The sequence below is a fragment of the Ammospiza caudacuta genome, chromosome 1, assembly GCF_027887145.1.
Source record: "Ammospiza caudacuta isolate bAmmCau1 chromosome 1, bAmmCau1.pri, whole genome shotgun sequence".
NCBI lineage: Eukaryota > Metazoa > Chordata > Aves > Passeriformes > Passerellidae > Ammospiza > Ammospiza caudacuta.
The window spans coordinates 83079772-83102141 of NC_080593.1; the positions used below are offsets into that span (position 1 = coordinate 83079772).

General features: G+C 41.4%; 1 protein-coding gene across 5 annotated transcripts in view; it reads left to right on the forward strand.

Moving 5' to 3' along the window:
- The window catches only part of SEMA5A (semaphorin 5A), a 372788-nt gene that overhangs the window by 59043 nt on the left and 291375 nt on the right, over nt 1-22370 (forward strand). The window contains exons 1-2 of one of the 5 annotated variants that reach the window (XM_058824771.1): nt 1423-1649; nt 19758-19833. The gene's annotated coding sequence lies outside the window, so the exon portion shown is untranslated. Of the gene's footprint in view, nt 1-1422; nt 1650-1940; nt 2151-19757; nt 19834-22370 lie in introns of those variants that run through there. The other 4 variants (XM_058824763.1, XM_058824781.1, XM_058824791.1 and 1 more) reach the window with 4 other exon arrangements.

A 22370-nucleotide genomic window follows, 5' to 3' on the forward strand; every position in this document is an offset into this window, starting at 1 on the left:
TGACTTTATGAAAAAAAAATAGTTTGGCCTTTAGTATTTGGGTTGGGTTTTTTTAAGATCAAAAAATAATCAGAAAGAATGTTCCAAATTCCAGGACTTCATTTTACTGATAATTTCAAACTTCTGTTAATGTTTCTACTTGAACAAGTTTCTTTTATACCCTAGCCAAAGTAAAATTGAGCTATAAGTTTAAGGCAATTTGGATTTGGAACATTTGGCTTGCTGATAAGTTTTGACGCTAGTTGTTTTAATTAGCTAACTTTTATAAGATTACTCTAGCATGGATGAATTCCATGGTTTTGTTTGTTTTAATAAACTCTTACTGCTTTTAGTCTTCTAAATTGCTTGGTCTTGCTGCCAGAGTCAGTTTCTACTGCAGTTTGAAGTAGAAATGCGCAAATGCTGTCATAAAAAAAAAAAAAAAAACACAAAACTCCAACTCTGATGGAATTAATTACAACGCACACACGAACAGAAATAACCTCCTAGTTTAATACAGGTGAGCTGACAAAACACAAAGGCATGCGCCGAAGACCCGGGCAGCGCGACAATGCGAACGCACGTACCTGCGGAGATGCCTGCGCGCCCCGGCTGCAGCCCCGCACTGCCACGTCCCACTGTGCCACGCACGCCCCCGGGACCTTTATAGGGACTCTCCCAGGGCCTGGAAATGAACTTTTGGGGCTGACACGTCGATCGTGCCACGGGGGGGAGGGAGGGGACTAGAGGGGGCGGAGAGGGACTGGCCGCAGGCTCTTACGTGGCGGCAGAAATGTCAGTACCCCGCTCCCCCTGGCAGCGGGGCCGGGGCCGCTGCTGCGGAGCTCCTGTTGCCTACGCGGCTGCTCGCCGGAGCCCGGAGGGCTGGGACCGGGACACGGGGGCTGGCTGGCCGGCTGTGGCATGGGTGAGGGGATGCGGAGAACCGGGGGGCGCCGCTTGGAGCTCCCGGGGCGCTCCCGTGCCCCTGCCGTCCCGGGGCAGCCGCTTGCGCCCAGCCCTCCTTCTCCTCCTCTATCCGGCACCGGAGTCCCGGGCAGCGGCTGGGAGCCGCTGCGGCCCCGGCACCGGCAGCGCTGCCCGTGTACCACCGCCTCCCCTCCCTCTTGCTGTCACTCGCTGGGATTTGTTGTGCTTAGTTGTACTGGCGCTGAGGCACCCCTGCTCAGATCTGATGGAAAAGCAACAGCCTCAGGTCATGTTTTTGAGCTGTGGTGATTAAGGAATAAAAGGAAATGAAAATAAAAAAAACCCAAACCCCAAGGACAAATAACCAGTTGCAACTTCTCAGCTGGCCCGGAGGGGGGAGCGCGGGGGAGGGCATGGAGTAATGCGAGATCGCCCCAGCCCGGGGCAGCGCCGGCTGCGGGACGAGCCGCACCGCACCGCATCGCATCGCATCGCATCGCATCGCCGGGGCCGGGCGGCCGTGGCTGCTCCGCCCCCGCGGCGGGGCGCTGGGTCCGGCCGCCGGGCGAGGCGCGCAGCTGCCGCGCCGCAAACTTGGTGCGAGCGAGCGGAGCGCGGGCGGCTCGGCGGGGCTGCGGCCATGGCGGCGTGAGGCGGGAGCGGGCATCGGTGAGGCGGCGGCGGAGCCCCTGCCCGCCCGCCCTGCCCTGCCCGCGGCGAGCAGCCCTCGGCGCCTCCAGGTAACCCTGCCGGCCCCTCTCCCCTCCCCGCGCAGCGGCGCTTGGGGAGCGCCGCGGGCATTGCGCGTTCCCGGCCGCCCTGTCCGTGAGCGGGGCCGCCTCCCCGCTCCTCCACCGCCTGCGCCCCCGTGTCCGCCGGGCCTCGGGGGGCTCGGAGGCCGGGCGGGCTGGGGTCCGGGCGGAGCGGCGCAGGGCGCCGGCAGGGGGAGCCGGCAGCGAGGCGGAGCGCTGCTGCCGCTGGGCTCCGGAGCCGGGAGCGCTGCCGGCGCTCGGAGCCCGTCTCGGGCATTGCCCGGCCCCACCCCCGAAAGTCCACCGAGCCTTTCAGAACGGGCGGGCGTTCTCCCCGTAGACGGAGCTGTTCGCTCGGGACCAGACAAAACAGACGGACAGGGAGCCGCATCTCCAGAGGGGCCGGAGCCCGGACCGCGGGCGCTCCGCGCTGCGGGACCCCCGCGCCGCTCCTGCCCTCGGGAGCGCGGTCTCGCCCCGGAGAGTGAGGTGCGTGGCTGTCGCTGAGCCCCGGCTGCCGAGAGGCAGCCGCTGGCTCGGGAACGTTTCGGAGGGTTTTGTCACACTTCAGCAAGTGAAGTTTGCTCAGGCTCATCTTCTGGTGAGAGAAGAAGTGGCGTGAAAGGCACCGTCAGTTGTCTGAGTAACGTGGGTCTTCAGTGGGATGTTCGTGTAGTGCGGTTGAAACCCCGATGTGCTTTTAATCTCGCTGTTTTATTTAACTGCACTGTCTTCGGTTTGTGGCGTGACTGTATTTTGGCACTTTCTGAATTGGGGTGTTAGAGTTTACCGTTCCGCGACGATGCAGATGGAAACACCTCAGCCAATTGTATACGTATATTGTTCTGTGAGGATTGCTTACCAGATTAATGACAACTATTAGGGTTTTTTGTATCAGTCCAGATGCTGAGTCTGCATTGTAGATTGACACAGCGATAATCTGCCCGGGATTACTCCTGGGAGGCAGCTGGAGTGGGGGAGCTGTCAGTGCATCTGCTCCTCCAGCAAACCGGACTATTGGCAGGAGAGGTCTGTGCATGCAGGAATGCGCAGCCTTGTGAAGATGGTTAGAATATGCAAGATTATAGCTGTGACAAACATCCTAAAACTAAAACGTGGTGTTAAAGTTATAGTGGTAGCATGTTCTGGGAGCCCTAAGGTAGTGCATCTGAAGGTCTTACTCTCTGAAAGCTGACTAACCACTCTTGGTTTGAATTTTGGTGTAACAGCCTGATGTGGTGCTAGCCCAGCTAGAGTGATGTAGAGTAGATTTTTTTTCATAGTGGAAATTGCACTCAAATCTTATTTCTAGAAGTTTAAACATCTCCTGGTTGTTATATAAGGCTGACTGAGTTCAGTAAAGTTTGACTTAGAATTGTTGAGCTTGCTGCTCTCAAATATGTAACACATAGTCAATCAAAAGTGTCTTGCTGCCATGAAAGGCTGAGGTATGGCCTTGGCTACTTTGCTTAGTAGAGTGAAAGATGTTGGTAAATTTCTGGATTTTGTGCTGTGTTCCCACCTTCCTCTCCAGCAGGTACCTATAATATAACTTTATTACATTTACTAATGAATTCACCTCATTTTCTCATTTTAATGCTGAACAGCTGTGAGGACTCCTGCTGAGAGCTAAGGTTTTGCTCTGGCATGTGGCAGTTTACTTCTCTGTTTGAGAGGTTCTTTTGAACTAAGTAGTGTAAACACTGGCTTCTGAGTTGTACTGCTTATTCCTTGGGATATTGTTACACATTTGTTTTGGTTGACAAAGCTGAAGGCATTAATATCTGAAGTGTCTAATTTCTTTTAATCTTTAACTAGTGCTGTTTTCATAAAATACTTACAGGTAGTAGGAGTGCCTATGCACTTTGTAATGATCCATAAACATGGTTGTAGTAGGTTTGTTGTACTCATTTCCTGCTGGGCAGAGATGCAGAGGGTGGTAACTGTATTGCTGCTCTTTTCAGAAGAAAGAGTTGTGTGGTCGTTTGTTTTTCACTTTCTTTTCCCCAGCTACTTAGTGAAACCACGTGGATTCTGACTTCTGTTGATACAGTCTTGTTGTACAAATACAGGATTTTCAATGAATGAAGTTCATTACTTTTCAGGGAGTAGCTGTACACTACAATCTGTGAACTGCAGAAATACAACATAATTCTCCTGCAATTTTTGGCTCTCGTGTTAGAGGTTGCATGCAGGAATTCAGCCAGGGGAGCAGCTGAGCTCCTGGGGTGAGCAGGAGCAGAGACCCGTTTCTGCCCTCTGGTCTGCAGCAGCTTTATCAGCAGTGCTGGCTGGGTCTGATTTCTGTGCTGTGGGACACGTAAGTGGATTGCTGATACTGCTATCAGTTAATAGTAGGTGTGTACTACCAGTACTATCTGTTGATAGTGGGGAGGAGGGTGTGTGAAATCTGATACTCTGCTACTTCACGTAAAGCAGAATCTAGTAATTGGTTAGTATGTTGTGATGATGGACTTCTGAATAGCAGTGAAATACGATTTAGCTTTAGATTTAACATCTGGTTTTTAAAATTTTGATATGCTCTTGGTGTTTGGTAATGTGTGTTCTGAAGTTACTATGGCTCCTGAGATGAATTGCTATTGCTATGGCCATAATTATAGAAAGCAGCACTGAGGAGCTTCTCCTTTTCTATAAAATCATTTTATGGAAATGTTTAATGGGTATTCTTGTCAATGCAGAGTTCTCCAAATTATTGTTAATCAGTCTGTTTTTCTTTCTTTATTATCATCCTTTTATCCTCTCTGGCATGTGCATGCATTCCGATTGGGAAACAGTGTTAAGTTACAGCCTCTGTGTTGGTTCTGTCCTAACGTGTTTTGCAAAGCTGGAGCTGCTTCCAAAGAACGAGTTCTTGGTTTTTTTTTTTTTTTTTTTTTTTTTTTTTAAATTTCATTCTGATTTGTCAAACACTATAAACATTTTTCAAACTGACCCTTCTGAGGTGTGTTTGCTAACTACTGGCGCTAGGCTGGGTTTAATTTCCAGGCTGCAGCATTGCAGCTGTGACCCGTGAAAGGCAGGTGGCACTCTGCTATCTGCAGATCTCACAGACACCTGGGGAATGCCACGGCCCGAGCTGTGCACTTCAGGTACGGCTTGCTGCTAAATCTGTTGTTGCCAAAACGGGAAATTATTTAAAAAAAAAAAATAGATTTTTTTTAATCAGTCTTTTATTTTAGTTTTCTCCATAAATATGTCCTATGTTTTATTTAGGAAATTTGCCAGTTTGCATCTAACTATAGCACATTTGCTTAACATTTGTCAGGAAGGTAGCAAATGTAAAGCAAGTTAATGATCCCCAAACTGCAGTCTAATTAACGTCCTCTTGATTTTTTGCTGGAATGTATATTCCGAAGTATGAAGCACTCAAATCTTTTGTCTTTTAGTGGATTTGATCATGCATCTATTCTCAAATTTGTGTTTTTCCACAGATACTTTGATGCAATCCAGTTGTCTGCTGTCTAGTATCAGCTCTACATAATAAATATATTAATAAGATTAATCTCTGTTTGGGGAGATTGATTTTGGAAGAAATTTTCTGGTGTCCCAGTGTATATTAGAAAATCAGGCAACTCACAGAAAAGCTGACGTTTGTCAATGATAGTAGCAGGAGACTGGGGTTGATACTTAGTCTGCACTGAGGCCTTGCAATGAAACTCTTGAGTTTAACTCAACTGTTGAAACTTATCTTTTCAGATATTATCCTTTCTTTGCCAAGAGTTTGAATGACTTGTTCAGAAAGTTTAAATGCTGTGTAGCATGTTAGCTGTGCTACTATTTCCAGACTTATCTTCAATTAGCTTATCTGTTATGAAATTTCTTGCATGATAGCCATATAATACAGCTTTTCAATCTTTTTACATTTTTCTTTTTAAAATCAGGATCTGGCCTTGAGCTCCAGTATACCTTAGAATTGTTGGATCTTAATTTCTGGCAGAACTTGTCAATCTTTTCATGGTTACCAACCTCAGTAGTGGAGATTAGTTTCATTTAGGGGATGTTGATTGAGCAGCTCTGAATCTTTGGCATATAATATTCTGATTTTTTAATCCCTTGCTAGATGAATAGCAACATGCATCCATTTTGCAGTATTTGTTTAGTTTAGGAGAAGCTCAGGGAAATTATAACTTTGAAAATACTGAAATGTAACCTTTTACTTTCCTCCCTCTCTGTAATACTGGGATATGTTCTTAGGCATTATTAAATATATGTGATGAAGAAATTAGAGCACATGTGATGTCTGCAGGATTGGCTTATAATGTGAATTGGGTGGGCTGAAGAAATGAGCTGTACTGTGAATTGTGTTGATTTTCCCACTTCTCTTCTCCACCGCTCTCTAAATTTCAAAACTGAGCTGCTGTCTTTTGTGCTGTTGTCCTTCTCTGAATTGCTAGTCTATCTGGAAACTGAGAATGCAGTTGAAATGTGCTTTCTTAACTGGGAATCAGGAATGTTTAAAATAAAGTTAACTATAAGGCCTTTGTAGCTAGGGAGAGAATATTTTAATAATTTGGGGCCCTGTTATTCTGACCCAAGTAATCTTATTGCTGAATCAGTCATTTCTGTTAGTGGTGAACTCTACAGACAAAGGCATGAGAATAAATATTTGTTTGTAGTTTTAAAAGTTATTGGGCAGTTGTTCTCCACTGTGTCTTCTTCAGCATACAGTCTCTTCAGAAATTCCTGTTGCCTTTTTATTTCCCTCCTTATATTTTTTTACTGTGTCATTTTAGTGACCTGCTTTCACTGGAAACCTACAAACATTTGCATTGGCAAATATTTTGAAGGGCTCCCTGGGAGCATGGCTGAAATGACCTTCTTGTGGGACAAAATGCATGGGAGGAAACAATTTCTTTTGACCTTGTCTGATAGTGAAATTGCCAAGTACTTGAGGAAAAACTCCTGGCCTTGCCATCTTCCTATGGCCTTGCCATAGGAAGATAGGTTATGTCTGTTGCTTTGTTTCTCTCAATGTCTGTCAGAGTTTTAGGCTTTCTTTACTGAGTCGTAGTCAAAACTGAAGACTGGAAAGAAATTATCCACGGTCATTGGGCTGTTACATTAACTAACATGAGTTCAGTTGCTGATGGTCTCTTCTCTTTGATGGTCTCGCTTACTTTCTCATTCTGAGCTTGCAATAGCAATAGATGGTTGTTTTTGTAGTTTTTGTCATATAAACTGTGTGTGTGTAATCCAAATTTTAGCTCCTTCTCATGCTCCAGTGCATGCTTTTCCTTGTTGCTTTTTAAACCTAAGCAATGATACTGAAATATCTAGGAGACAGTATGTACACAAAATTGTTACTAGTGTCAGGTGTTACATTACCCAGTGCTGCAGAATGGGACTCCTAGCTTAGCCAAAAGATGGGATTTCAGCTTTGGATAGTTTTCTGATAGGGCTCTTCAAGGTTTATCAGCCTGGGGCAGCCAAGAGCCTGCTGATTTCGATCCTCATCAGTAGCTCTGATGAGGAAGTTGCTAAATATGATGTTGGTACTGTTGTTGTCTGTTGTGCTCATTTTATGACCCTGTAATTCCATGTCCTAGCTCTCACTTGATAAAATACTTCAGAAAAACCCAACCAGAGAACCCCCTTAATTCCTGTCCACTGTTGACAACTTCTCTTTGTGACCTGAGCACCATGGTAAGCCGTGATTCCTGAAGGCAGGCAGATATAGATGGAGGATGCTGTGCCATCAGAGAGTGCTGTTGTAGTTTCTTGTCCTCCTTGGAAATTCTGGGACTGTGTCAGGCCATTGCCTGCTGGGTCCTTTTAGTTGTGCCAGTGTAGCTATTTATGTGGAACCAGAGTGTAAACAGTATTGGGGAACTGATCCTCTTAATGCTTTGCCTTTGAAGTACCCATGGCCACCAATCCCAGTAAGGCCCCACAGGCTCTGGTCTCAGTGTAACTGCAGGTGTGCAGTCACTATTGTTAGGTGAGGAAGGAGAAGAGGATTGTGTGTGCAGAATAAAATTCTAATAACAATGACATGTGGAGGATTTTGCCTTGGTGTTTTAGAGTGTATCCAGACAGCTTTTTTTCATGTCAGCTGAATAACAGGCAGCGAGCTCTCTTGTGGAGGCTGCCAATGGACTGAGGCACAGCCGCATGCCTGTCCTCAGCAGGAGGCTAAACTCGCCCCCTGAGGAGCCAGGTACCTGAGCAGCAACGCCTCGTTGCACTGCCCTTGAGTGTGTCAGGAGTGGGGAAATGCAGGGTAATAACCTGTTAAATACTGAAGTTCAGTCTTCCAGAGCTTGTCTGCCAGACCTTATTCTACTGAAAAATGGTAATAGGTTCTGATGCATGCTGTTGGAATTGATAGTAGAAAGCCTCAAAACCCTTCTACATTTATGTGCCAGGAGCATGAGTTCATGTGTACAGTTGTAGAGACACATAAGAGGCGAAGTTGGTGTTTGTGGGAAGAAAAACTTCTCTTGATGCATATAGATACAAGTCTGAAAATGCTGCTACCCTGGTCTCTGGAGACTTGTCTAACTGATGTAATTCTGTTATAAGTCTTGGTCAGAGTTTACAGACTTTCTTGAATTATCCAAGAAAGTTGCTGGATTTTCCAGTTTATCTTCTGTTGCTTTCCTAAGCGCATAGTGTCAGAGTCTTTGCCTATGCATTAGCTGAATCTTTAATATAGAAGGCAACCCAGTGGAGCCTGGGCATCATCCTTTAATGGCTGGTTACAAAAAAAAAAGTGCAACTATCAACAATAGCAAAAAGAGATCTGGGCTCTAGAGCTGAATTACTGTTCTTTTTGGCATTGTTGTCTATTGTTTTACATTAATTTAATGGTCTGGGTGGGGGAACTTAATTTTTTCCTCCAGTAGTCTTTCTTTAAGCAAGTTTGCAAGTAGGTTTGATTAGAACATTCCTTTTTTGCTCACTTATCTATCATTGTCAGGAGAGATTGTTTTGCAAATTTATTTAATCTGAAGGCCAATGAGATCAGTATTGAATTTTGAAGAAAAATAATCTTGAACACTTAATTCTGATATTTAACTTGAGCCTTTATATTTTGCTCTCAAACCCACAATTATAAAGTGCTCTTAAAATAACTTGAGCAAGCATGTTATTTTTCTTAGAGTGCCCCTGTGAACTCATTGCTGGCAATGGTTCTCTGCCTCTTGGGAAAAGGACACATAGGCCTTTTTATAGGATGGTTGTTGACAAAGCTTATCCTTCAGCTTCACTTGTAGAGCTGCTGTGTTGTGATTGTTTTTTTACCAAAAGGCTAAAAAAAGAACTAGTTTGCTGTGGAGGCATATCACTAATATTTTAATAAGAGGAAATATAAGTCTTGTTTAACTGGAAATGTAGGAAACTCCATTTGTTTGTGAGGAACAATTCATGTGCTTAACTTACCTTTGAGATTTACTGTGAATTCTGTATAAACTAGACCTGATTTATAATTGCATGTGTTACTTTGTTTTTTGGGATTTAGCATGTCCCGTAAAAAAGTTGTTTGAACAAGAGGTTTGCCTTTTTTTTTTCCTGGTACTCTCATCAACCTTAATCTTTTTTATAAGCCTCAACTTTCTGACAGTGCAAACACTGAAAATTTTGGAAGTGGCATGCAGTAAGTGGAGCAGTTGACACCAGGCCTGTTCCCAGCTCTGTGCACACAGTGACACCTTCAAAGACTTGTTTGTAGCTGTAGATCTAGTCTAGAGGACCTGATTACAGATGAAACCTGAGAATCTAGAGATTTCTCGTTTTAACTTGCAGCTTTAGTTTGCTTCTTGCTGAGTTGTCCTTTTCTACATTGTGAAAAGTGTTGCTTTATGATGTCTGGGTAACTTGTCTCCTTCTTGAGTATTTGGGGACTAAAACTTTCTAAGCATTAAAAGAAATTTTGCACGTGTTGAATGTTCTTGCTTCCACAAAAAAACTTATTTTCTATGAATCAATCTTCATTTGGAGAATAGAGTTTCTGTGTTTGTATTAATATCTATAGATAGTTGATAATTGGAATGATCAGTCTTTGAAAAAAATGTCTGTTTCTGAATATTATTCATGTTGCCTTTTAGGTACTTTAATGCCATCTTTCATCCCAAAACATTAAGAAGAGAAAAAACCCACAACCTTTGGATTAGTAGTAGCATCTGGTTTTACTTTCATAATTGTCGTACTTGCCCTAAAATCACTTAGGGTTGTGTGAACTGGAATGCTCATAGGAACCTTAGTTTTGTGACTGAATGGGAAGGATTGAGTTAACAAGGCTTAGTATTATATTTTTCAGATTTATGTGTCATATTGTGACTGAAATGAGTTTGGAATTGCTCTGCCAGGCAGGTGACTAGGGAGAAAGTGAGGAGCAGAAGATAATTTCTTCAGCTTTAGCAATGGTAAAGGGTATACAAACTAGTGGTTTCTTCTTCTGAAATGTTTTATTTGGCTCCTTTTTGCCACAGTAGTTCCCAAGATTCACCATTTAAACAGCATTTGGGCTTATAACTGTAGTCTTTATGTTGCAACATGTGGAATATGTAAAATTTTCTTAAGGAGTGTTCATTGATGTTTTATCTTTCTGTAGTTTTAAGCCTAATCAACAAGAAGGGTAATGTAATCCATGAAACAGAGAGCAGCTAACTGGCAAACTCTAAGTGATGTCCAGTTGTTAGAAGAACAACAAATTACTTGTTGGTGGAATTGCCTTGTTAAGGTTTAGGGCTGGACATGCTGCAGTGATCTCAGACCTAGGGGGAGGTTAACAAAGCTTGGGAAGAACGATGTACCACTGATAGTGAACACACAGAATGCAGAATTTAAGGGCCATGAAGACATCTGGCAGAACTCCCAAGGCAATGAAGAAACTAACAAAGCAACTGTGCTGAAATCAGCTCTGTCTGGGTAAAGGGTAATTCTGGCAGGGGCAGATTGTGGCCACCAACTCACAGACTGCTGACCCAAGAAAACCTGACTCAAGAGAAGCACTGAGTATGGGACTAATTAGCATGGGAAGCAAGAGAATAATTTACCTATTATGGTAAATATGGGCATCTATGGATGGAATCACTTTTGTCTGGCAAGATCACTCCCAGTGCATTCAACTGTAGCTCAGCATGGGAAGTGAAGGATGCAAGTCAATATTCAGAATCATTGAAATGGTACTTCTTGTACTTCTGGCAGTAGTGTTTTCACACTTGCAGTCCTATAGAGAAGATTTTGTAGACTCTGTATTTAAATATCATCTGTGAACTATGTTTTCTTTAAACCTTCTTTACTCAAAGCTCTATTTCAGTAAGTCCTGAAAGATTTACTGCTAACTCTTGCCAAGTTTCTAATGTTTCCAGACCTGTTGGAATGAGTCCAGAGGAGAGCAGAGCTGGAGCACCTCTTCTGTGAGGACTGACTAAGAGAGTTAGAGCTGTTCAGCCTGGACAAGAGAGGGCTCTGGGGAGACCTTGTGGCACCTCACAATACCTAAAAGGGGCCTTCAAGAAAGCTGAAGTGGTACTCTTTGCAAGGACATGCAGTGACTGAACAAGACGGAATGGCCTTAAGCTAAAGGAGGGTAGATTTAGATTAGCTATTAGGAAGAAATTCTCTGCTGTGAGTGAGGGTGGTGAGGCACTGGAGCAGATTGCCCTGAGAAGTTGTGAACTCTCAGTCTCTGGAGGTGTTCAAGACCAGTCTGGATGAGGCTCTGAGTAACCTGGTCTTGTGGAAGGTTCTCTGGTCATGGCAGGTGGTTTGGGACTAGATGATCTATCTGGAAGGAGGTTGTAGCAAGGTAGAGGTTGGCCTTTTGTCCCAGGCAACGAGCAACAGGACAAGAGGAAATGGCCTCAAGATGGGCCAGAAGAGATTCAGGTCAGACATCAGGAAGAATTTCTTCACTGAAAGGGTGGTTAAGCATAGGAATGGGCTGTCCAGGGAAGTGGTGGAGTTGCAGTTTCTGAGTGTTCACGATGGGACTGGATGTGGCACTTAGTGCTGTGTTTAGCGAACAAGGAGGTGTTCCATCAAAGGCTCCATCAGGAGGTTGGTTGGGTGTTCCAAAGATTGGAATAAATGACCCTAGAGGTTTTTTCCAGTCTTAATGATTCCATGATCTTCAAGGTCCCCTTCCAAACCTAATCATTCCATGATTCAGTGATTCTGGTGCCTTACTTAGTGTGGCATAAAGCAAGCTGGAGACACAAGCTAATTGCCTCCCTCTGGCATTTCTGTTACAGGCAGCTGCCTGTAACCTGTAGATCACATGTTCCATTCATTCAAGGTTCTGACCCATCAAGGGAAAATGAAGTATAACACATATCTGAAGTAAAACTACAGTGTTGATAGTTACTTTAGTAATGTGTGACAAATCTATATGAATTAAATGAACAATGTGCTAGACAGAACTTATTTGAGCAATAATTGCTGTGTAGAAATTGTTGGATGGGGCTCAGTGACCAAAATTATTCTAGCTAGATAACTGGTTCATAGTAATGTTCCCTCCTTACAGTAAAACTTATGTGTATTTTAAAAGATTCATATTAATAGTAAAATATGTGACACATGTAATTTTCTAAAGAACTCCTTGCAAACAGCAACTATAAATGCTTCCTGGTTTATTCTATGAATGGTCAAAATTACCCTCACCTTACAGTTCTTCCACATATTTGCAGGGGTGCTTGCTTTCCCCTCTCTACACACATGAATTCACCTCAGTTTTGCAGTCTATGATAATTTGTCAAGCGGTGGCACAGGCTAGATAATAGATAATAATCTCTTCATTTGTATTGTCAGATTGGTGCTGTAGTATCCCAAAGTAATAGTGGAAGGAGAGAGAAGCCTTTCTGCTGGGAAGAACTTATTAGCTTCAATCCAGTGGTTAGTGTGCAAGCTTGTTCTGAAGACAAAGTGAATTGAAACAGAGATCAGGACACTGTTCTGATGTTGATAGTTCTATTTTGAGCTCTGAAGAGCTCATCACTTTGAAGAACAAAGAAATATTGGTATCAAATATTGATTGTGTAATATCCAAAATTCATAAGCTTCTTAACTTTATTCTAGCAAGCTGGACTGCAGGGATAAATGCAGCAACGTTTGCTGGAGAATGAAAAAAGTTAATAAAAGAAATACCATTTGAATTAATCTTTCATTATTAGTGGGATCTTTTAAAGGCAGATGTGATTAAATGATTTAACTGGATTCAGAAAATATAATTGAATCAGAAGAATTTTTGTAAATGATGAAGTTAGGTTAATTTAGATGAACCAGAAACATGGACAGGCTAATTGGACTACACTAATGTACACATATACTTTTCTGAAAGCTGATGAGCATTTTATCAGTGCAAATGTTTCTCCACAGTTTGCCTCTGATTTGATGGTATATCTTGCCATGCTCTTAGTACAGCCAGTGATTAAGTGTCTGTGTTCTGTAAGATTGAAGTGCAGTTGTTATGTTTTAATTTCTAAATTCTTCAGGTTCTGCTGCCTCAAACTGCAGCTGCAGTTCTGAAAGTGGCATCAGTAGGTCCTAGTATGGTAATTAAGATAATGTGCTGTAATATGTTGCTTTTGTAGGGCTCTTAATTAAACGTTAGGTTGCTTAATGTTAATGAAGAGGGGTGGAATATTGAGGGTTGACATTTAGCTCTACTTCATTAAAAAAAAATGGAAATAAAAGTTCTACACTGTTTGTTATCTTCATTTTAGATTAGCAATGCTAATAAAATGAGCTCTTATGCTCTGTTGAGTTCCTTTTTGCTGTGTGTACATTTTAAGGCCAAGCCAAATCAGAATATCCCTTGCTTTACTATTTAGTAATTTGGCTGTTCTTGTAGATCTTGATCTGTCCTGTGCAGGATAATGCCCAAGGCATTCTGCTCCAGCATTCTGCTTTGGGTTAAATGTGTGTAAATGTATTAATGAACAGATAGTTCTCTAGAATTTCTGGTGTTGTTAGCTGATTGCTCTCTGCCTAATCCATCAATGGTAAGAACGTCTTTTGAATTTTGTAAGTAGGTGGAATTACTCTTCTTTGCTTTCACTCTGCAGTGAGTCAGCCAAGATGGTGTCCCAGCAGGGGAAATTGTGTCTGTGAGCAAGCTGAAGGTTGCCATCAGGAGGTTGCCAAATGTCCTGTTAGTGCTATCACATGCAAGACATGCAGGTCACCTTTCCTGCATTCCCTCAGCCCAGGCTGCGTGTATTGCTGTCAATACTGAACTCTGAGCAAGCGGGGGGCTTGGGCTGGCAGGAGCTGCTGGCACTCACAGAGCTGTCAGGATTTTTCCTGCTGCTTTGTGTCCTGAAGCTCAGGACAGAGAAGGGCAGCTGCTGGTGTGTAGGTGGGTGGGGGTTTTTCAAGGAGCAAAGATAATGATGTAGGTGGTGGGCAAGAGGGGAGAAACAGCTGGTAGAAATAACAGGTGGGATAGGATGTTTTGGGTGAGTGGGAATAGAGGGCTTCAGAGGAAACCAGGGCCTGTGTGCCATAGGAGGACAATGTGGTGGGAGCTAGTAGATGGGCAGCTGCAATTTTATGAAAGCCTTTCTCCCTTCTCTCCAGCACTACACACCTGGCAGCCCACTGGGGGCACAGTGTTACCCTCTTATTCTCACCCTGACTGCTCCAGCATCACACTCCTTTTAGACTGGATCAAAAACCAAGGTGCCAGCTAACCATTTCCACAGCTGCTGCACTGCTTTTCTTAAGTGCTTAGAGGTACACAGTTAGCTAATGAATGCTAACACAGAGTTTCTCACACACATAGCTGCTTGAAGCCTCATGGCTGTGTTAATGTCAATAATTGGCAGGCAGGAGGAGTTGCTGTATAATAGGAACTACAGAAACCAAATTCCAAGTTGGAAAACTGGGTCAGGCTAATTGAAGTAATGTCACCAGCTCTGAGGGTGGACAGTGTTCTCCTTTGCATGTTGAAGGTCTGTGGATCTACAGGGCTTTCAGCTGTTCTCCAGGTATGAACTTCCATGCACCTTTTTTTAAATTTGTTTTGTGTTTCTTTTGTGAATTATTATCTGCTTTCCAGTAGAAGTCTAATGTGGATGATATGATCCTATGCATGTGTTATGGAAATAAACAAATTAATTTTTCAAACTTATAAAATGCATCCTGGTTTGTGGTACGCACAAGAGATCAGCAAAACCATTGCATAAATTAAAACGTACACTCAGTGTGAAATGATAACAACTTTGTTTTATATCTTGGACAGAGGTATTTGGATTAGTGTGGCTGCTTCATAACCCAGACTTTTTACTCTCCACCTTTTATTTCTGGAAAAATAAAAATGTAGTATTTTTTACCAAAGCAGTCAAAAAGCCAATATTTTCATTTGCCTGAGAGCTTATGATCATCAGAAGACTTATGAAGTATTAATACTTAGTTTGGTGTGAGAACGCAGTTGAAATAGGTTGGAAAATCATGGTGGACTTCTGCCTGAGTTCTATTTATTGTGGAGAAGATGGAACACAAAATATTTGCTTAAATTATCTGTAATACAAAGTATACTCTGAGATAATAATAAAAAATTCTATACAGCTTCTTTATTCCACTGTCAGCACATCCAGACTTTCCTTTTCCCCCCTGTGTCTTTAAATATCTTCTTGAAAACCTTTCAAAGGTAGTTTTATTAACCTAACATAGTGCAGATGTTGCTAGTTCGAGAAATAAGTCACAATGACTTGTAGTACTGTGTCAAAAATATCATTTAGAGATTTAGAATGAGGGGAGCAATTAATGAACAGTCTTCACTACAAACAAATGTCAGAGACTCCTCCAGGGCTAAGCTGTGCCATATTCATTAATTGCTCTTTTGAGCAAAGTTGGTGATGATGAGTGGGTTTAATTAAGTATACCTGAGAAAATCCACAAAAACAGATCCAAAGTATTAGAATGAAAGATTTGCATTTGATTTAATAAATAAAGACCTTTTCATTCTCAGGGCTGACATTTCTCCCTGACTGCTGAGTTGTCCTCACTGGAAAGTGGCAGACATGTCTCATGGTTTGCTTCAGGATGCATGCCAAATACCATGCCCATATTTAAGTCTGTATTATTAAATATGTATTAAATCTGTCATAATGGAAGATCTCTCTCAGAACTCTACCTGTTGAAAAATGGCAGGAGAGGGAAGAAGCATATGTGAGTAGAAAGATAGAAATCTTAAACTGCTAAAGCTCATTCCAAACTTGCTAACCCTATAACCTTGCTAAAAATACCTCCTTGGGAAAACTCTGTATATTCATGTGTTAAAAAAAAAAAAACAACAAAAAACCAAAAAAGCTCCCACCATATGTAAAGCTGTTTTTTTTTTTTCAATGTACTTTTGTGGCTTACAGGTCTAAATTGAAACTTGATAAGTGGTGGCCCTCAAAATCCATGTTATTATGTGAAATACAGTGACACATGTATCAGCATGGGGTTTTTTGTTACATTTTTGGTTCTATTTTGACAGGTGTAAGAGTCTGCCTAGAAGGAAAAGGCTACTTCTGTATCTTTTCCGTGCATTGAAATGAAAATTGCATTACTATATAAAAAATACTATTAGTTTGTGTTTTGATGAGAGAGTTCTGGGGGAGGGGGCCCTTTTTATTTATACTGCTTTTAGGTGTTTGTTTTGCTTTTATTTGTACATTCTATTGTGTAAAGTCAATCAGAATGTGAAGAACAGTATAGTGAAAGTACTCATAATTTTCAGTTTTGAGCCAAGTGGTAACTTGAAGCTTTAATAGCCTTTCAGTACCACTTCAGAAATGGAGAGGTGCCATTGGACAGACATGTCAGAACTTAGTAAAAATAGCATATCCTACAGTGGGCATTAATCCAGAAATCTAAATTTAGCATTGTATCCTGGATAGAGTACTGCAGGTGGTCACATGCACTAAACTGTATTCAGCACCCTCTGTTATTCAAGCAGGTCTCAACATTCTTATTTTAAACATTTTATGGTGTTATGCAAGGCTACCTTACTGTTATTACTGTGGTTCTTTATATGGCATCAAAATGTGAGACGTGTTTCGTAGGAATTAAAACAAAGCCTTAGCCAGAGATGTTTAGTGTCATGGTTCTGCGTGAATGGAAGGCAGTGGCACAATGCCAGCTGACTTCAGCTGGGAGTATTAGTAGATCCTGACTTATTTCTGATAATACATATAAACACACAGCCAGCTGGCAGGTTTGAGTGTGATTTATTTCACATTATTCTCTTTTGCTTGTAGCATTCCAGTAGAGTTTGGCCAAATAGGCTTGAAGGAAAGTTCTATCCGTGCATTAGGGGAATGTAAAGCTTGAGGAGAAACAGAGCTCGGGTATTATGGTTTGATTAATTACTTGAATATTTATGCAAATTACAGTAGGTTCTGATGAGTGTCATATGGGGAAAGTCTGTACTGACCTTTTCTTTCCATTTATTCTACCCCCTTCTTCCTGTTTCTGGAGCAATAGAAGGACACAGAATTTTTAATAACTGTGGGCAGCAGGTTTCTTTAAAACCCACTGGAATGACTTGTAGAAATAAGAATTTTCTTATGACATAATTACTGAGTACAGGTGTTAGTTTTTGTGTTTGTTTTCAGATAGGGAAACAAGAGCATATGTTTCTCACTCTCTCTATAGATGACTATGTGTGTGGGCAGGGTGTGGGAGAGAGACGACAGAACTCTGTGTGTATGTAAATATCCTCCTAGAGGACAAACACCTAGGAAAAAGATGGTTTCCTTTATTTTTTATATTTTAACTATATGTGATCATATTTTTTTTTTATTCAGAGAGTATTACTTAATGGTTTGGAGGTTATAAATAGACTTCTGACTTTTTAACATGATCTGTAAAGTGAGAGACTGCTGCTTCACATTTTCAGATTCATCTGCAGATCTTTATTGCTTTGGTCACAGTTTTTTTTTAACAGCAATTCCTTGTCATATTGAATACTTGTGAGTATTCCAACAGTTTCTTGGGTGATAAAAGAAATTATTCATTTTTAATTTAGATGATGTCTGATATTTTCATTACTTTCACATGCAAGAGTTTAGGTAATGCTGGGGTGGAGAGGCTGGATTTTTAGGTGTAATATTCATGACTAGAGTGAAGAGAAAGCCATTCATGTCTACTAAAGGGGACACAACGAGTACACCGGGTAAGATGGAAGTGTGATTTTTCCAAAGATTCGTAGCAGAAGCTTATTCTGTTTATTTGCCATAGTAGACTACTGGCAGGCTTCAAAACAGTGATAAGATTGAGCAATACTTGTGTTTTAAAAAGGCTGACAAGGAAAACACCCACACAGATAAAGTGTTTAATAAAGGTAATTTTAAGTGATTGCAAATGCATCATGTCTTTGTGGAAATGGAAGTGCTCAGTAAACCTAAACCCAGTGGCCTAAGCAAGTTTGCTTTTTTAATTATAAATCTTTGCTATTGTAGGAACAATAAGTTAAAAAAAACCCATAAAAACAAACAAGAAAAGTAAGCTTTTGCCCTCCAATATAAACCTGGCATTAATGGGTCTGTAGTGTGGTGTAGTGTCACAAGGATCTCTGCTTCTTATTTGCATTTGGAGGAGCAAGTGTTACAGCCGTGAAAGTGAACAGAGTTGCAAGGGCAGCAGCCACACTGAAATGAGCATTAGCTGGAAGCAGAAATGAGTTCTGTGGATCTGGTTTACTTTCCAAGTGAAATTGATGTATGTGGGTAAGTGCAAGCACCAAAATGAGCCTTCTAAGAAAGTATTCAGTACAGGATGAATTTTGGGAAAGCTGAATGCTGTGTCATGAGATCTAATGAAGTTGTAGTTATTGTCTTAGCATGACACCTATTATAAAGGCACATAAATAACAGATTAAGGAAAATATGGGCATGTAATGCCTTTCTCCTGTCTAAGGGAGAAACTAATATGTACAAGCCTGTGAAACCTTTTGTAAAGGAGTTCAGACTGCTTCAGTGTAAGGTGCTGCATGGGTAAATAGGTCAATTATATCCAAGTTCAGTGAACTTATTTTAAAAAATATTTTTAAAAATTGAGCACTAATAAGATTTTAATACTCTGATTAAGAAAAAATTGCCTTGCTGTTCTAGTGTTAGTGCGAACAGCAACATGAACAGTTGAAAAACACATTTAAGATAACCAGAATTTTATAAAAATAAAGACTGGAGATACCAAAATTGCTCAAAATTCTTCTATGTTCTAAGATTTAGAAAAAAAAAAAAGGCAACAGCACCTTCTGCCCCTTCCCTGAAAATGACTGTTTTAATGCTTATTTCAACTACAGAAGTTGTGCTGGCCTAGATGGGGGCTAGAGGAAAGAAGACTTCTGAAGGCTGAGCTTATTCATGGACTCCTCTTCCCCCTCAGTTTCTGTGCTTCTCAGTAAATGCACCCTGTGCAGGCAAAGCATTTTTGATTCATCTCTCTGAACAACCACATCTGTGGCTTAGATGGTTCATCTCTTTTTATAAGAAGGATGTAAGCTTCACAGAAATAAATTATTCCCATATTGTTGTGAGTTTTTGCACTAATTTTAGACAAAGATGCTTTAGATGAGGGGAAGAAAGTTCTCTGTCTTGTTTAGGTGATAACTGGAGACTTGCATGAGAAGTAGAAAATGTGGCTAGTTCTTTATAATATGACATTTTAGGACAGATTGACAAACAGCTTGAACGACATTTGAAATGTGAGATGTTGTAAGAACTCACTGCCTTTGCTGTGTGTAAACACTGCTGTAAGAAAAACAAGCTTTTATTTAAAAAAGAAAAATGATGAGGGAGAAAAGAGCAAGTTATGCCTTGAGCTATTTCCTTGTATGATTAACACCTGGGCTGTCTTCAGAAAATGGCTTGTCTTTCTGCTTTTGTAATTTCAGAGTGGGTATTGACTGAGCAGTAGGGGGCTTTTTTTCTTTATCTGATGCCTTTCTGAGTTCTTTGCAGCCTCCTGACTCTGTTAAGAAGCTAAAATTGCAATTTTAGCTATCAGGCATAGAAATCATTAACAACATTTATTGACTTCTAAACACTCTGCTGTTATCTCGATGCTGTCAGATCACCTTTGCCCACTTTCTACAAAACATAATTGAAAACAATGAAATTTCTCAACTTTTGTGGACAGGTTACAGACTGGAGAAGATTTTTATCTGAGAAGACATCATTCAAGATGAAGCTATAAGAAGCTGCATGTGCTAGAGGTAAGGACAGCTTTAACAAAGAAATCTTGACAAAAAAAACCCGTGTGCCTTTTCTACTTTGTCCTTTGCGTTGAACCAAGGGATGTTTTGCAGAGGTCAAATAAGAAAGTTGTAGTGGAGCTGACACAGAAATCCATTCATGCTGACTTCAGATTTGTAGGTTTCAGTATCTGTAGCTTCCTTGCATAGCTCAGTTCTGTTTTACAGTAACAATTAATGCTTTGGTTTTGATTCTTTAGGATTGATTTATGTATGAAGCTCGTTTGAGAGAACAGGATAGATAGCTTTGCCACTGCTTCAAGTGAGGAAATGAGTGAGAATAATTAAATGCAGCTTTAAAGTAGTCTTATGTATCGAAGAGCATTCTCCATGAGGAGTAATAATATCCTGTCAACTAAGAAATGAAGAAAAGGTAAAGAGAAGATAATTTAAATTAAAAAGCAAAGAAATCTTTTAATAGACCAGAAAGTAGGACACAAAGCAAAAAGGAAGCATACTGTAAAAATGTAAACTCTTTTTTAATACATTAGCAAGTCAACACATTTCTCTTATATTTCACTTTGTATTTGGAACCAAAGCTACATGCAGATACATCTTGCTGGAAATATGTGATTATTTTTAATTAGAACCTTGCACGTTTCTTTGCATATTAAGTACAACAAAAGAGTTAGTAAATTGATCTATGAGAATGTTAGAAATAAGGTAAAAGTAACCTGGATGGTTATAGTTGTTACATACTGACTTTGACAGTCTGGGTACTGTAAGATCTCCCATGTTTTGGAGTACCTGTGAAAACTGGGAGTGGTGACAAAAATCTGCTTTCTAATGCTGTGTAATAATATCATTTGGAGCAAGCCTTTGGCCTTCCAGATATGGATTATATCTGTTCTGAGGATGACATAGCTGGAACAATCTCCCACCCTCCCCCTCAAATTATGTGTTGATAAAGAAAATAAAATACTACCCCTGTTTGCTGAGCTTTGTTTCTTTTTGTCACTTTTGTGTGCTTTTCCTATCATAGATTGATCCTCCTCTGTAAATTTACCAGACAGTAACACCTACATAGGAGTCCTGTATCATGAGACACTGGGAGCTTAAAATGCTCATCACATATATGTATATGAACTGTACTATTTGTCCTGATCTGGAATATGTCTTTGATATTATACTTTTTAAATGCTGAATATGTTGTACTGCCAAAGGAAAATAATTCTCCCTGCCATCCATTGCGCTTTTTTTCAATTTAAGCAGGTTTTACCAAGTTCCTGTCAGGTTGGGGTGCAGTGGCTTTGTGTAGATTAAGCACTAAAAATTGTGTCGGATAAAAGAAAGGTTGAGAGGAGTGGTCAGGAAGTGGCAGGGTGTTAGGAGATGGGTTTGGAGTGAGTTCAGAGTGAAGAGGCTGATCAGGATGCGTGGGAAACGGATACATTTTTCTCAGACACAACATGCGGAAGGCTGGTATCATTTGTTGGGAGGAATGTGATGAAAAATGAGACTCTGATAACTGTTTGAAGGTTGGAAAGCAATCTTTGATATATTGTGAAATACGTGTCCAGTGACATTTCCTAAAACCAAGGATGGCAATGCTGGCAGCTCCACTTCAGATGAGGTGTTGTAATTTTTTTAGCGTTGCTACTCTGTGAATAACAGAAAGTAACACTTCTGCTAAGCAGTAGAAGTGTTAAGGCTGTGATGTGCACAGGGAAGGTGCTGTAAAGTGGCACCTGGGGCTGTGGTGTGGCACAGGAAGGTGTCTCACAGCCACTGCTGCAGCCACCTCTCAGGGCCAGGCCTGGTGTGGGAGTTCTCACAGAGCTGGTGGTGTTAGCACCGTAAATAGCTCTGGGGCGCTGTCCTGGTGCATCACCTCTGAAAGAATTGAAGTGGTCATCAGACCATGCCCACAGTGGGTACTCCCTCCAGAACTCCTTGGGCAGAGGTTTGCTTTCAGCTTTGCTGAAGTGCCTGGGTTCTCCCTGTGATTTCTGAGGTTATTGTCTCTGGCACTGAATGTGCGTGCAGCACAAAGGTAGCCATACACTCATGGGTATTATGAACTCAAATTTACTGCCAGAACGTGAATTCCAATCATTATGGGGCACCTAACATTTAAATAAAGAAACAAAATTACTCAACCTTGATAATTCCACTTGCTGCATTCATATTTATCATTTTGGTTGTGCAAGGGAGGGAAGGAAAACTTGCCCTGACATGAAGTGCCAAGCTCAGCTGGACATCAAGCTCCAGCAGGTGTTCTTGAGGGATGAAGGACCTGCAATTTGCAGGAAGCCTGCTTGGGAGTAGAGGGCTGTCTGCTTTTGGACAGCAGATTTGCAACTACTTGCTGAAACTTTGGCCCAGTGACTGTAGTTGCTGTTGGCCTCTTTGGAACACACAGAAGCTTGCTTGCTGTACCATGGTGATTAGAAAATATTAATTTTGTTATGCACAAAAATCCATAATGAAAGTCCTTAATGAAAGGTTGACCATTTTCTGCTACTGTTAATTTCTAAACTTTTTTTTTTTTTTTGCAA